General features: G+C 37.5%; 24 pseudogenes; all 24 read right to left on the reverse strand.

Annotated features, from left to right (window-relative positions):
- Nucleotides 1-310: 310 nt before the first annotated feature.
- LOC124318623 lies at nucleotides 311-429 on the reverse strand (annotated as a pseudogene).
- A 412-nt stretch (nucleotides 430-841) lies between these two features.
- LOC124318624 lies at nucleotides 842-960 on the reverse strand (annotated as a pseudogene).
- Nucleotides 961-1,373: 413 nt separating this feature from the next.
- Nucleotides 1,374-1,492, reverse strand: LOC124318625 (annotated as a pseudogene).
- Nucleotides 1,493-1,904: 412 nt separating this feature from the next.
- LOC124318626 lies at nucleotides 1,905-2,023 on the reverse strand (annotated as a pseudogene).
- Nucleotides 2,024-2,436: 413 nt separating this feature from the next.
- Nucleotides 2,437-2,555, reverse strand: LOC124318627 (annotated as a pseudogene).
- Nucleotides 2,556-2,967: 412 nt separating this feature from the next.
- Nucleotides 2,968-3,086, reverse strand: LOC124318628 (annotated as a pseudogene).
- A 413-nt stretch (nucleotides 3,087-3,499) lies between these two features.
- Nucleotides 3,500-3,618, reverse strand: LOC124318630 (annotated as a pseudogene).
- Nucleotides 3,619-4,030: 412 nt separating this feature from the next.
- Nucleotides 4,031-4,149, reverse strand: LOC124318631 (annotated as a pseudogene).
- Nucleotides 4,150-4,562: 413 nt separating this feature from the next.
- On the reverse strand, nucleotides 4,563-4,681 carry LOC124318632 (annotated as a pseudogene).
- A 412-nt stretch (nucleotides 4,682-5,093) lies between these two features.
- On the reverse strand, nucleotides 5,094-5,212 carry LOC124318634 (annotated as a pseudogene).
- A 412-nt stretch (nucleotides 5,213-5,624) lies between these two features.
- LOC124318635 lies at nucleotides 5,625-5,743 on the reverse strand (annotated as a pseudogene).
- Nucleotides 5,744-6,155: 412 nt separating this feature from the next.
- On the reverse strand, nucleotides 6,156-6,274 carry LOC124317990 (annotated as a pseudogene).
- Nucleotides 6,275-6,686: 412 nt separating this feature from the next.
- On the reverse strand, nucleotides 6,687-6,805 carry LOC124318636 (annotated as a pseudogene).
- Nucleotides 6,806-7,217: 412 nt separating this feature from the next.
- On the reverse strand, nucleotides 7,218-7,336 carry LOC124318637 (annotated as a pseudogene).
- Nucleotides 7,337-7,749: 413 nt separating this feature from the next.
- Nucleotides 7,750-7,868, reverse strand: LOC124318638 (annotated as a pseudogene).
- Nucleotides 7,869-8,280: 412 nt separating this feature from the next.
- On the reverse strand, nucleotides 8,281-8,399 carry LOC124318640 (annotated as a pseudogene).
- A 412-nt stretch (nucleotides 8,400-8,811) lies between these two features.
- LOC124318641 lies at nucleotides 8,812-8,930 on the reverse strand (annotated as a pseudogene).
- A 412-nt stretch (nucleotides 8,931-9,342) lies between these two features.
- LOC124318643 lies at nucleotides 9,343-9,461 on the reverse strand (annotated as a pseudogene).
- Nucleotides 9,462-9,873: 412 nt separating this feature from the next.
- On the reverse strand, nucleotides 9,874-9,992 carry LOC124318644 (annotated as a pseudogene).
- Nucleotides 9,993-10,404: 412 nt separating this feature from the next.
- LOC124318645 lies at nucleotides 10,405-10,523 on the reverse strand (annotated as a pseudogene).
- A 412-nt stretch (nucleotides 10,524-10,935) lies between these two features.
- Nucleotides 10,936-11,054, reverse strand: LOC124318646 (annotated as a pseudogene).
- Nucleotides 11,055-11,466: 412 nt separating this feature from the next.
- Nucleotides 11,467-11,585, reverse strand: LOC124318647 (annotated as a pseudogene).
- Nucleotides 11,586-11,997: 412 nt separating this feature from the next.
- On the reverse strand, nucleotides 11,998-12,116 carry LOC124318648 (annotated as a pseudogene).
- Nucleotides 12,117-12,528: 412 nt separating this feature from the next.
- On the reverse strand, nucleotides 12,529-12,647 carry LOC124318649 (annotated as a pseudogene).
- Nucleotides 12,648-12,826: the final 179 nt, after the last annotated feature.

Below are 12,826 nucleotides of genomic sequence, written 5' to 3' on the forward strand. Positions count from 1 at the left end.
CGAATAAAAAGCGCGATCAACTTTGAAAAACTCGCAATGAAATTCATCCAGAATCATTCCTATAGATGAATTGAACCTATCCCTATGTCATTGAAATTTTTGATCTACGAATTTGGACTGGTAACCATCACGATTAAAAAACGCGATAAAATTTGACAAACTCTCAATGGAATTGATCCAGAATCATTCTTATAGATGAATTGAACCTATCTCTAAGGCATTGAAATGTTTCATCTACGAAATTGGACTGGTAACCATCGTGATTGAAAAAAAATGTCAAGAAATTTGTTATTGAAAACAAACTATCCATCGCCAACGACATCCCGTATTCCCAAGCGGTCACCCTTCCAAGTACTAACGGGACTCGACGTAACTTAACTTCTGGGAGCTGACGAGACCAGGTGCGTTCTACGTGATATGGCCGTTGACATTCAAAAATGAAAATTTACCCTCCCAGTCCCAATGGATGAATAGAAAATCACTTCAAAGTGACAGAAATGTTTGTTCATTGAATTTGGACTGGTAACCATCGCGAATAAAAAGCGCGATCAACTTTGAAAATCTCGCAATGAAATTCATCCAGAATCATTCCTATAGATGAATTGAACCTATCCCTATGTCATTGAAATTTTTGATCTACGAATTTGGACTGGTAACCATCACGATTAATAACGCGATAAAATTTGACAAACTCTCAATGGAATTGATCCAGAATCATTCTTATAGATGAATTGAACCTATCTCTAAGGCATTGAAATGTTTCATCTACGAAATTGGACTGGTAACCATCGTGATTGAAAAAAAATGTCAAGAAATTTGTTATTGAAAACAAACTATCCATCGCCAACGACATCCCGTATTCCCAAGCGGTCACCCTTCCAAGTACTAACGGGACTCGACGTAACTTAACTTCTGGGAGCTGACGAGACCAGGTGCGTTCTACGTGATATGGCCGTTGACATTCAAAAATGAAAATTTACCCTCCCAGTCCCAATGGATGAATAGAAAATCACTTCAAAGTGACAGAAATGTTTGTTCATTGAATTTGGACTGGTAACCATCGCGAATAAAAAGCGCGATCAACTTTGAAAAACTCGCAATGAAATTCATCCAGAATCATTCCTATAGATGAATTGAACCTATCCCTATGTCATTGAAATTTTTGATCTACGAATTTGGACTGGTAACCATCACGATTAAAAAACGCGATAAAATTTGACAAACTCTCAATGGAATTGATCCAGAATCATTCTTATAGATGAATTGAACCTATCTCTAAGGCATTGAAATGTTTCATCTACGAAATTGGACTGGTAACCATCGTGATTGAAAAAAAATGTCAAGAAATTTGTTATTGAAAACAAACTATCCATCGCCAACGACATCCCGTATTCCCAAGCGGTCACCCTTCCAAGTACTAACGGGACTCGACGTAACTTAACTTCTGGGAGCTGACGAGACCAGGTGCGTTCTACGTGATATGGCCGTTGACATTCAAAAATGAAAATTTACCCTCCCAGTCCCAATGGATGAATAGAAAATCACTTCAAAGTGACAGAAATGTTTGTTCATTGAATTTGGACTGGTAACCATCGCGAATAAAAAGCGCGATCAACTTTGAAAATCTCGCAATGAAATTCATCCAGAATCATTCCTATAGATGAATTGAACCTATCCCTATGTCATTGAAATTTTTGATCTACGAATTTGGACTGGTAACCATCACGATTAATAACGCGATAAAATTTGACAAACTCTCAATGGAATTGATCCAGAATCATTCTTATAGATGAATTGAACCTATCTCTAAGGCATTGAAATGTTTCATCTACGAAATTGGACTGGTAACCATCGTGATTGAAAAAAAATGTCAAGAAATTTGTTATTGAAAACAAACTATCCATCGCCAACGACATCCCGTATTCCCAAGCGGTCACCCTTCCAAGTACTAACGGGACTCGACGTAACTTAACTTCTGGGAGCTGACGAGACCAGGTGCGTTCTACGTGATATGGCCGTTGACATTCAAAAATGAAAATTTACCCTCCCAGTCCCAATGGATGAATAGAAAATCACTTCAAAGTGACAGAAATGTTTGTTCATTGAATTTGGACTGGTAACCATCGCGAATAAAAAGCGCGATCAACTTTGAAAAACTCGCAATGAAATTCATCCAGAATCATTCCTATAGATGAATTGAACCTATCCCTATGTCATTGAAATTTTTGATCTACGAATTTGGACTGGTAACCATCACGATTAAAAAACGCGATAAAATTTGACAAACTCTCAATGGAATTGATCCAGAATCATTCTTATAGATGAATTGAACCTATCTCTAAGGCATTGAAATGTTTCATCTACGAAATTGGACTGGTAACCATCGTGATTGAAAAAAAATGTCAAGAAATTTGTTATTGAAAACAAACTATCCATCGCCAACGACATCCCGTATTCCCAAGCGGTCACCCTTCCAAGTACTAACGGGACTCGACGTAACTTAACTTCTGGGAGCTGACGAGACCAGGTGCGTTCTACGTGATATGGCCGTTGACATTCAAAAATGAAAATTTACCCTCCCAGTCCCAATGGATGAATAGAAAATCACTTCAAAGTGACAGAAATGTTTGTTCATTGAATTTGGACTGGTAACCATCGCGAATAAAAAGCGCGATCAACTTTGAAAATCTCGCAATGAAATTCATCCAGAATCATTCCTATAGATGAATTGAACCTATCCCTATGTCATTGAAATTTTTGATCTACGAATTTGGACTGGTAACCATCACGATTAATAACGCGATAAAATTTGACAAACTCTCAATGGAATTGATCCAGAATCATTCTTATAGATGAATTGAACCTATCTCTAAGGCATTGAAATGTTTCATCTACGAAATTGGACTGGTAACCATCGTTATTGAAAAAAAATTTCAAGAGATTTTTTATTGAAATCAAACTATTCATCGCCAACGACATCCCGTATTCCCAAGCGGTCACCCTTCCAAGTACTAACGGGACTCGACGTAACTTAACTTCTGGGAGCTGACGAGACCAGGTGCGTTCTACGTGATATGGCCGTTGACATTCAAAAATGAAAATTTACCCTCCCATTCCCAATGGATGAATAGAAAATCACTTCAAAGTGACAGAAATGTTTGTTCATTGAATTTGGACTGGTAACCATCGCGAATAAAAAGCGCGATCAACTTTGAAAAACTCGCAATGAAATTCATCCAGAATCATTCCTATAGATGAATTGAACCTATCCCTATGTCATTGAAATTTTTGATCTACGAATTTGGACTGGTAACCATCACGATTAAAAAACGCGATAAAATTTGACAAACTCTCAATGGAATTGATCCAGAATCATTCTTATAGATGAATTGAACCTATCTCTAAGGCATTGAAATGTTTCATCTACGAAATTGGACTGGTAACCATCGTGATTGAAAAAAAATGTCAAGAAATTTGTTATTGAAAACAAACTATCCATCGCCAACGACATCCCGTATTCCCAAGCGGTCACCCTTCCAAGTACTAACGGGACTCGACGTAACTTAACTTCTGGGAGCTGACGAGACCAGGTGCGTTCTACGTGATATGGCCGTTGACATTCAAAAATGAAAATTTACCCTCCCAGTCCCAATGGATGAATAGAAAATCACTTCAAAGTGACAGAAATGTTTGTTCATTGAATTTGGACTGGTAACCATCGCGAATAAAAAGCGCGATCAACTTTGAAAATCTCGCAATGAAATTCATCCAGAATCATTCCTATAGATGAATTGAACCTATCCCTATGTCATTGAAATTTTTGATCTACGAATTTGGACTGGTAACCATCACGATTAATAACGCGATAAAATTTGACAAACTCTCAATGGAATTGATCCAGAATCATTCTTATAGATGAATTGAACCTATCTCTAAGGCATTGAAATGTTTCATCTACGAAATTGGACTGGTAACCATCGTGATTGAAAAAAAATGTCAAGAAATTTGTTATTGAAAACAAACTATCCATCGCCAACGACATCCCGTATTCCCAAGCGGTCACCCTTCCAAGTACTAACGGGACTCGACGTAACTTAACTTCTGGGAGCTGACGAGACCAGGTGCGTTCTACGTGATATGGCCGTTGACATTCAAAAATGAAAATTTACCCTCCCAGTCCCAATGGATGAATAGAAAATCACTTCAAAGTGACAGAAATGTTTGTTCATTGAATTTGGACTGGTAACCATCGCGAATAAAAAGCGCGATCAACTTTGAAAAACTCGCAATGAAATTCATCCAGAATCATTCCTATAGATGAATTGAACCTATCCCTATGTCATTGAAATTTTTGATCTACGAATTTGGACTGGTAACCATCACGATTAAAAAACGCGATAAAATTTGACAAACTCTCAATGGAATTGATCCAGAATCATTCTTATAGATGAATTGAACCTATCTCTAAGGCATTGAAATGTTTCATCTACGAAATTGGACTGGTAACCATCGTGATTGAAAAAAAATGTCAAGAAATTTGTTATTGAAAACAAACTATCCATCGCCAACGACATCCCGTATTCCCAAGCGGTCACCCTTCCAAGTACTAACGGGACTCGACGTAACTTAACTTCTGGGAGCTGACGAGACCAGGTGCGTTCTACGTGATATGGCCGTTGACATTCAAAAATGAAAATTTACCCTCCCAGTCCCAATGGATGAATAGAAAATCACTTCAAAGTGACAGAAATGTTTGTTCATTGAATTTGGACTGGTAACCATCGCGAATAAAAAGCGCGATCAACTTTGAAAATCTCGCAATGAAATTCATCCAGAATCATTCCTATAGATGAATTGAACCTATCCCTATGTCATTGAAATTTTTGATCTACGAATTTGGACTGGTAACCATCACGATTAATAACGCGATAAAATTTGACAAACTCTCAATGGAATTGATCCAGAATCATTCTTATAGATGAATTGAACCTATCTCTAAGGCATTGAAATGTTTCATCTACGAAATTGGACTGGTAACCATCGTGATTGAAAAAAAATGTCAAGAAATTTGTTATTGAAAACAAACTATCCATCGCCAACGACATCCCGTATTCCCAAGCGGTCACCCTTCCAAGTACTAACGGGACTCGACGTAACTTAACTTCTGGGAGCTGACGAGACCAGGTGCGTTCTACGTGATATGGCCGTTGACATTCAAAAATGAAAATTTACCCTCCCAGTCCCAATGGATGAATAGAAAATCACTTCAAAGTGACAGAAATGTTTGTTCATTGAATTTGGACTGGTAACCATCGCGAATAAAAAGCGCGATCAACTTTGAAAATCTCGCAATGAAATTCATCCAGAATCATTCCTATAGATGAATTGAACCTATCCCTATGTCATTGAAATTTTTGATCTACGAATTTGGACTGGTAACCATCACGATTAATAACGCGATAAAATTTGACAAACTCTCAATGGAATTGATCCAGAATCATTCTTATAGATGAATTGAACCTATCTCTAAGGCATTGAAATGTTTCATCTACGAAATTGGACTGGTAACCATCGTGATTGAAAAAAAATGTCAAGAAATTTGTTATTGAAAACAAACTATCCATCGCCAACGACATCCCGTATTCCCAAGCGGTCACCCTTCCAAGTACTAACGGGACTCGACGTAACTTAACTTCTGGGAGCTGACGAGACCAGGTGCGTTCTACGTGATATGGCCGTTGACATTCAAAAATGAAAATTTACCCTCCCAGTCCCAATGGATGAATAGAAAATCACTTCAAAGTGACAGAAATGTTTGTTCATTGAATTTGGACTGGTAACCATCGCGAATAAAAAGCGCGATCAACTTTGAAAAACTCGCAATGAAATTCATCCAGAATCATTCCTATAGATGAATTGAACCTATCCCTATGTCATTGAAATTTTTGATCTACGAATTTGGACTGGTAACCATCACGATTAATAACGCGATAAAATTTGACAAACTCTCAATGGAATTGATCCAGAATCATTCTTATAGATGAATTGAACCTATCTCTAAGGCATTGAAATGTTTCATCTACGAAATTGGACTGGTAACCATCGTTATTGAAAAAAAATTTCAAGAAATTTTTTATTGAAATCAAACTATTCATCGCCAACGACATCCCGTATTCCCAAGCGGTCACCCTTCCAAGTACTAACGAGACTCGACGTAACTTAACTTCTGGGAGCTGACGAGACCAGGTGCGTTCTACGTGATATGGCCGTTGACATTCAAAAATGAAAATTTACCCTCCCATTCCCAATGGATGAATAGAAAATCACTTCAAAGTGACAGAAATGTTTTTTCATTGAATTTGGACTGGTAACCATCGCGAATAAAAAGCGCGATCAACTTTGAAAATCTCGCAATGAAATTCATCCAGAATCATTCCTATAGATGAATTGAACCTATCCCTATGTCATTGAAATTTTTGATCTACGAATTTGGACTGGTAACCATCACGATTAATAACGCGATAAAATTTGACAAACTCTCAATGGAATTGATCCAGAATCATTCTTATAGATGAATTGAACCTATCTCTAAGGCATTGAAATGTTTCATCTACGAAATTGGACTGGTAACCATCGTTATTGAAAAAAAATTTCAAGAAATTTTTTATTGAAATCAAACTATTCATCGCCAACGACATCCCGTATTCCCAAGCGGTCACCCTTCCAAGTACTAACGGGACTCGACGTAACTTAACTTCTGGGAGCTGACGAGACCAGGTGCGTTCTACGTGATATGGCCGTTGACATTCAAAAATGAAAATTTACCCTCCCATTCCCAATGGATGAATAGAAAATCACTTCAAAGTGACAGAAATGTTTTTTCATTGAATTTGGACTGGTAACCATCGCGAATAAAAAGCGCGATCAACTTTGAAAAACTCGCAATGAAATTCATCCAGAATCATTCCTATAGATGAATTGAACCTATCCCTATGTCATTGAAATTTTTGATCTACGAATTTGGACTGGTAACCATCACGATTAATAACGCGATAAAATTTGACAAACTCTCAATGGAATTGATCCAGAATCATTCTTAAAGATGAATTGAACCTATCTCTAAGGCATTGAAATGTTTCATCTACGAAATTGGACTGGTAACCATCGTGATTGAAAAAAAATGTCAAGAAATTTGTTATTGAAAACAAACTATCCATCGCCAACGACATCCCGTATTCCCAAGCGGTCACCCTTCCAAGTACTAACGGGACTCGACGTAACTTAACTTCTGGGAGCTGACGAGACCAGGTGCGTTCTACGTGATATGGCCGTTGACATTCAAAAATGAAAATTTACCCTCCCATTCCCAATGGATGAATAGAAAATCACTTCAAAGTGACAGAAATGTTTTTTCATTGAATTTGGACTGGTAACCATCGCGAATAAAAAGCGCGATCAACTTTGAAAAACTCGCAATGAAATTCATCCAGAATCATTCCTATAGATGAATTGAACCTATCCCTATGTCATTGAAATTTTTGATCTACGAATTTGGACTGGTAACCATCACGATTAAAAAACGCGATAAAATTTGACAAACTCTCAATGGAATTGATCCAGAATCATTCTTATAGATGAATTGAACCTATCTCTAAGGCATTGAAATGTTTCATCTACGAAATTGGACTGGTAACCATCGTGATTGAAAAAAAATGTCAAGAAATTTGTTATTGAAAACAAACTATCCATCGCCAACGACATCCCGTATTCCCAAGCGGTCACCCTTCCAAGTACTAACGGGACTCGACGTAACTTAACTTCTGGGAGCTGACGAGACCAGGTGCGTTCTACGTGATATGGCCGTTGACATTCAAAAATGAAAATTTACCCTCCCATTCCCAATGGATGAATAGAAAATCACTTCAAAGTGACAGAAATGTTTGTTCATTGAATTTGGACTGGTAACCATCGCGAATAAAAAGCGCGATCAACTTTGAAAATCTCGCAATGAAATTCATCCAGAATCATTCCTATAGATGAATTGAACCTATCCCTATGTCATTGAAATTTTTGATCTACGAATTTGGACTGGTAACCATCACGATTAATAACGCGATAAAATTTGACAAACTCTCAATGGAATTGATCCAGAATCATTCTTATAGATGAATTGAACCTATCTCTAAGGCATTGAAATGTTTCATCTACGAAATTGGACTGGTAACCATCGTTATTGAAAAAAAATTTCAAGAAATTTTTTATTGAAATCAAACTATTCATCGCCAACGACATCCCGTATTCCCAAGCGGTCACCCTTCCAAGTACTAACGGGACTCGACGTAACTTAACTTCTGGGAGCTGACGAGACCAGGTGCGTTCTACGTGATATGGCCGTTGACATTCAAAAATGAAAATTTACCCTCCCATTCCCAATGGATGAATAGAAAATCACTTCAAAGTGACAGAAATGTTTTTTCATTGAATTTGGACTGGTAACCATCGCGAATAAAAAGCGCGATCAACTTTGAAAAACTCGCAATGAAATTCATCCAGAATCATTCCTATAGATGAATTGAACCTATCCCTATGTCATTGAAATTTTTGATCTACGAATTTGGACTGGTAACCATCACGATTAATAACGCGATAAAATTTGACAAACTCTCAATGGAATTGATCCAGAATCATTCTTAAAGATGAATTGAACCTATCTCTAAGGCATTGAAATGTTTCATCTACGAAATTGGACTGGTAACCATCGTGATTGAAAAAAAATGTCAAGAAATTTGTTATTGAAAACAAACTATCCATCGCCAACGACATCCCGTATTCCCAAGCGGTCACCCTTCCAAGTACTAACGGGACTCGACGTAACTTAACTTCTGGGAGCTGACGAGACCAGGTGCGTTCTACGTGATATGGCCGTTGACATTCAAAAATGAAAATTTACCCTCCCAGTCCCAATGGATGAATAGAAAATCACTTCAAAGTGACAGAAATGTTTGTTCATTGAATTTGGACTGGTAACCATCGCGAATAAAAAGCGCGATCAACTTTGAAAATCTCGCAATGAAATTCATCCAGAATCATTCCTATAGATGAATTGAACCTATCCCTATGTCATTGAAATTTTTGATCTACGAATTTGGACTGGTAACCATCACGATTAATAACGCGATAAAATTTGACAAACTCTCAATGGAATTGATCCAGAATCATTCTTATAGATGAATTGAACCTATCTCTAAGGCATTGAAATGTTTCATCTACGAAATTGGACTGGTAACCATCGTTATTGAAAAAAAATTTCAAGAAATTTTTTATTGAAATCAAACTATTCATCGCCAACGACATCCCGTATTCCCAAGCGGTCACCCTTCCAAGTACTAACGGGACTCGACGTAACTTAACTTCTGGGAGCTGACGAGACCAGGTGCGTTCTACGTGATATGGCCGTTGACATTCAAAAATGAAAATTTACCCTCCCATTCCCAATGGATGAATAGAAAATCACTTCAAAGTGACAGAAATGTTTTTTCATTGAATTTGGACTGGTAACCATCGCGAATAAAAAGCGCGATCAACTTTGAAAAACTCGCAATGAAATTCATCCAGAATCATTCCTATAGATGAATTGAACCTATCCCTATGTCATTGAAATTTTTGATCTACGAATTTGGACTGGTAACCATCACGATTAATAACGCGATAAAATTTGACAAACTCTCAATGGAATTGATCCAGAATCATTCTTAAAGATGAATTGAACCTATCTCTAAGGCATTGAAATGTTTCATCTACGAAATTGGACTGGTAACCATCGTGATTGAAAAAAAATGTCAAGAAATTTGTTATTGAAAACAAACTATCCATCGCCAACGACATCCCGTATTCCCAAGCGGTCACCCTTCCAAGTACTAACGGGACTCGACGTAACTTAACTTCTGGGAGCTGACGAGACCAGGTGCGTTCTACGTGATATGGCCGTTGACATTCAAAAATGAAAATTTACCCTCCCAGTCCCAATGGATGAATAGAAAATCACTTCAAAGTGACAGAAATGTTTGTTCATTGAATTTGGACTGGTAACCATCGCGAATAAAAAGCGCGATCAACTTTGAAAATCTCGCAATGAAATTCATCCAGAATCATTCCTATAGATGAATTGAACCTATCCCTATGTCATTGAAATTTTTGATCTACGAATTTGGACTGGTAACCATCACGATTAATAACGCGATAAAATTTGACAAACTCTCAATGGAATTGATCCAGAATCATTCTTATAGATGAATTGAACCTATCTCTAAGGCATTGAAATGTTTCATCTACGAAATTGGACTGGTAACCATCGTTATTGAAAAAAAATTTCAAGAAATTTTTTATTGAAATCAAACTATTCATCGCCAACGACATCCCGTATTCCCAAGCGGTCACCCTTCCAAGTACTAACGGGACTCGACGTAACTTAACTTCTGGGAGCTGACGAGACCAGGTGCGTTCTACGTGATATGGCCGTTGACATTCAAAAATGAAAATTTACCCTCCCATTCCCAATGGATGAATAGAAAATCACTTCAAAGTGACAGAAATGTTTTTTCATTGAATTTGGACTGGTAACCATCGCGAATAAAAAGCGCGATCAACTTTGAAAAACTCGCAATGAAATTCATCCAGAATCATTCCTATAGATGAATTGAACCTATCCCTATGTCATTGAAATTTTTGATCTACGAATTTGGACTGGTAACCATCACGATTAATAACGCGATAAAATTTGACAAACTCTCAATGGAATTGATCCAGAATCATTCTTAAAGATGAATTGAACCTATCTCTAAGGCATTGAAATGTTTCATCTACGAAATTGGACTGGTAACCATCGTGATTGAAAAAAAATGTCAAGAAATTTGTTATTGAAAACAAACTATCCATCGCCAACGACATCCCGTATTCCCAAGCGGTCACCCTTCCAAGTACTAACGGGACTCGACGTAACTTAACTTCTGGGAGCTGACGAGACCAGGTGCGTTCTACGTGATATGGCCGTTGACATTCAAAAATGAAAATTTACCCTCCCATTCCCAATGGATGAATAGAAAATCACTTCAAAGTGACAGAAATGTTTTTTCATTGAATTTGGACTGGTAACCATCGCGAATAAAAAGCGCGATCAACTTTGAAAAACTCGCAATGAAATTCATCCAGAATCATTCCTATAGATGAATTGAACCTATCCCTATGTCATTGAAATTTTTGATCTACGAATTTGGACTGGTAACCATCACGATTAATAACGCGATAAAATTTGACAAACTCTCAATGGAATTGATCCAGAATCATTCTTAAAGATGAATTGAACCTATCTCTAAGGCATTGAAATGTTTCATCTACGAAATTGGACTGGTAACCATCGTGATTGAAAAAAAATGTCAAGAAATTTGTTATTGAAAACAAACTATCCATCGCCAACGACATCCCGTATTCCCAAGCGGTCACCCTTCCAAGTACTAACGGGACTCGACGTAACTTAACTTCTGGGAGCTGACGAGACCAGGTGCGTTCTACGTGATATGGCCGTTGACATTCAAAAATGAAAATTTACCCTCCCAGTCCCAATGGATGAATAGAAAATCACTTCAAAGTGACAGAAATGTTTGTTCATTGAATTTGGACTGGTAACCATCGCGAATAAAAAGCGCGATCAACTTTGAAAATCTCGCAATGAAATTCATCCAGAATCATTCCTATAGATGAATTGAACCTATCCCTATGTCATTGAAATTTTTGATCTACGAATTTGGACTGGTAACCATCACGATTAATAACGCGATAAAATTTGACAAACTCTCAATGGAATTGATCCAGAATCATTCTTAAAGATGAATTGAACCTATCTCTAAGGCATTGAAATGTTTCATCTACGAAATTGGACTGGTAACCATCGTGATTGAAAAAAAATGTCAAGAAATTTGTTATTGAAAACAAACTATCCATCGCCAACGACATCCCGTATTCCCAAGCGGTCACCCTTCCAAGTACTAACGGGACTCGACGTAACTTAACTTCTGGGAGCTGACGAGACCAGGTGCGTTCTACGTGATATGGCCGTTGACATTCAAAAATGAAAATTTACCCTCCCAGTCCCAATGGATGAATAGAAAATCACTTCAAAGTGACAGAAATGTTTGTTCATTGAATTTGGACTGGTAACCATCGCGAATAAAAAGCGCGATCAACTTTGAAAATCTCGCAATGAAATTCATCCAGAATCATTCCTATAGATGAATTGAACCTATCCCTATGTCATTGAAATTTTTGATCTACGAATTTGGACTGGTAACCATCACGATTAATAACGCGATAAAATTTGACAAACTCTCAATGGAATTGATCCAGAATCATTCTTATAGATGAATTGAACCTATCTCTAAGGCATTGAAATGTTTCATCTACGAAATTGGACTGGTAACCATCGTTATTGAAAAAAAATTTCAAGAAATTTTTTATTGAAATCAAACTATTCATCGCCAACGACATCCCGTATTCCCAAGCGGTCACCCTTCCAAGTACTAACGGGACTCGACGTAACTTAACTTCTGGGAGCTGACGAGACCAGGTGCGTTCTACGTGATATGGCCGTTGACATTCAAAAATGAAAATTTACCCTCCCATTCCCAATGGATGAATAGAAAATCACTTCAAAGTGACAGAAATGTTTTTTCATTGAATTTGGACTGGTAACCATCGCGAATAAAAAGCGCGATCAACTTTGAAAAACTCGCAATGAAATTCATCCAGAATCATTCCTATAGATGAATTGAAC

This window comes from Daphnia pulicaria, unplaced genomic scaffold (assembly GCF_021234035.1).
Source record: "Daphnia pulicaria isolate SC F1-1A unplaced genomic scaffold, SC_F0-13Bv2 h1tg000068l, whole genome shotgun sequence".
Lineage (NCBI taxonomy): Eukaryota > Metazoa > Arthropoda > Branchiopoda > Diplostraca > Daphniidae > Daphnia > Daphnia pulicaria.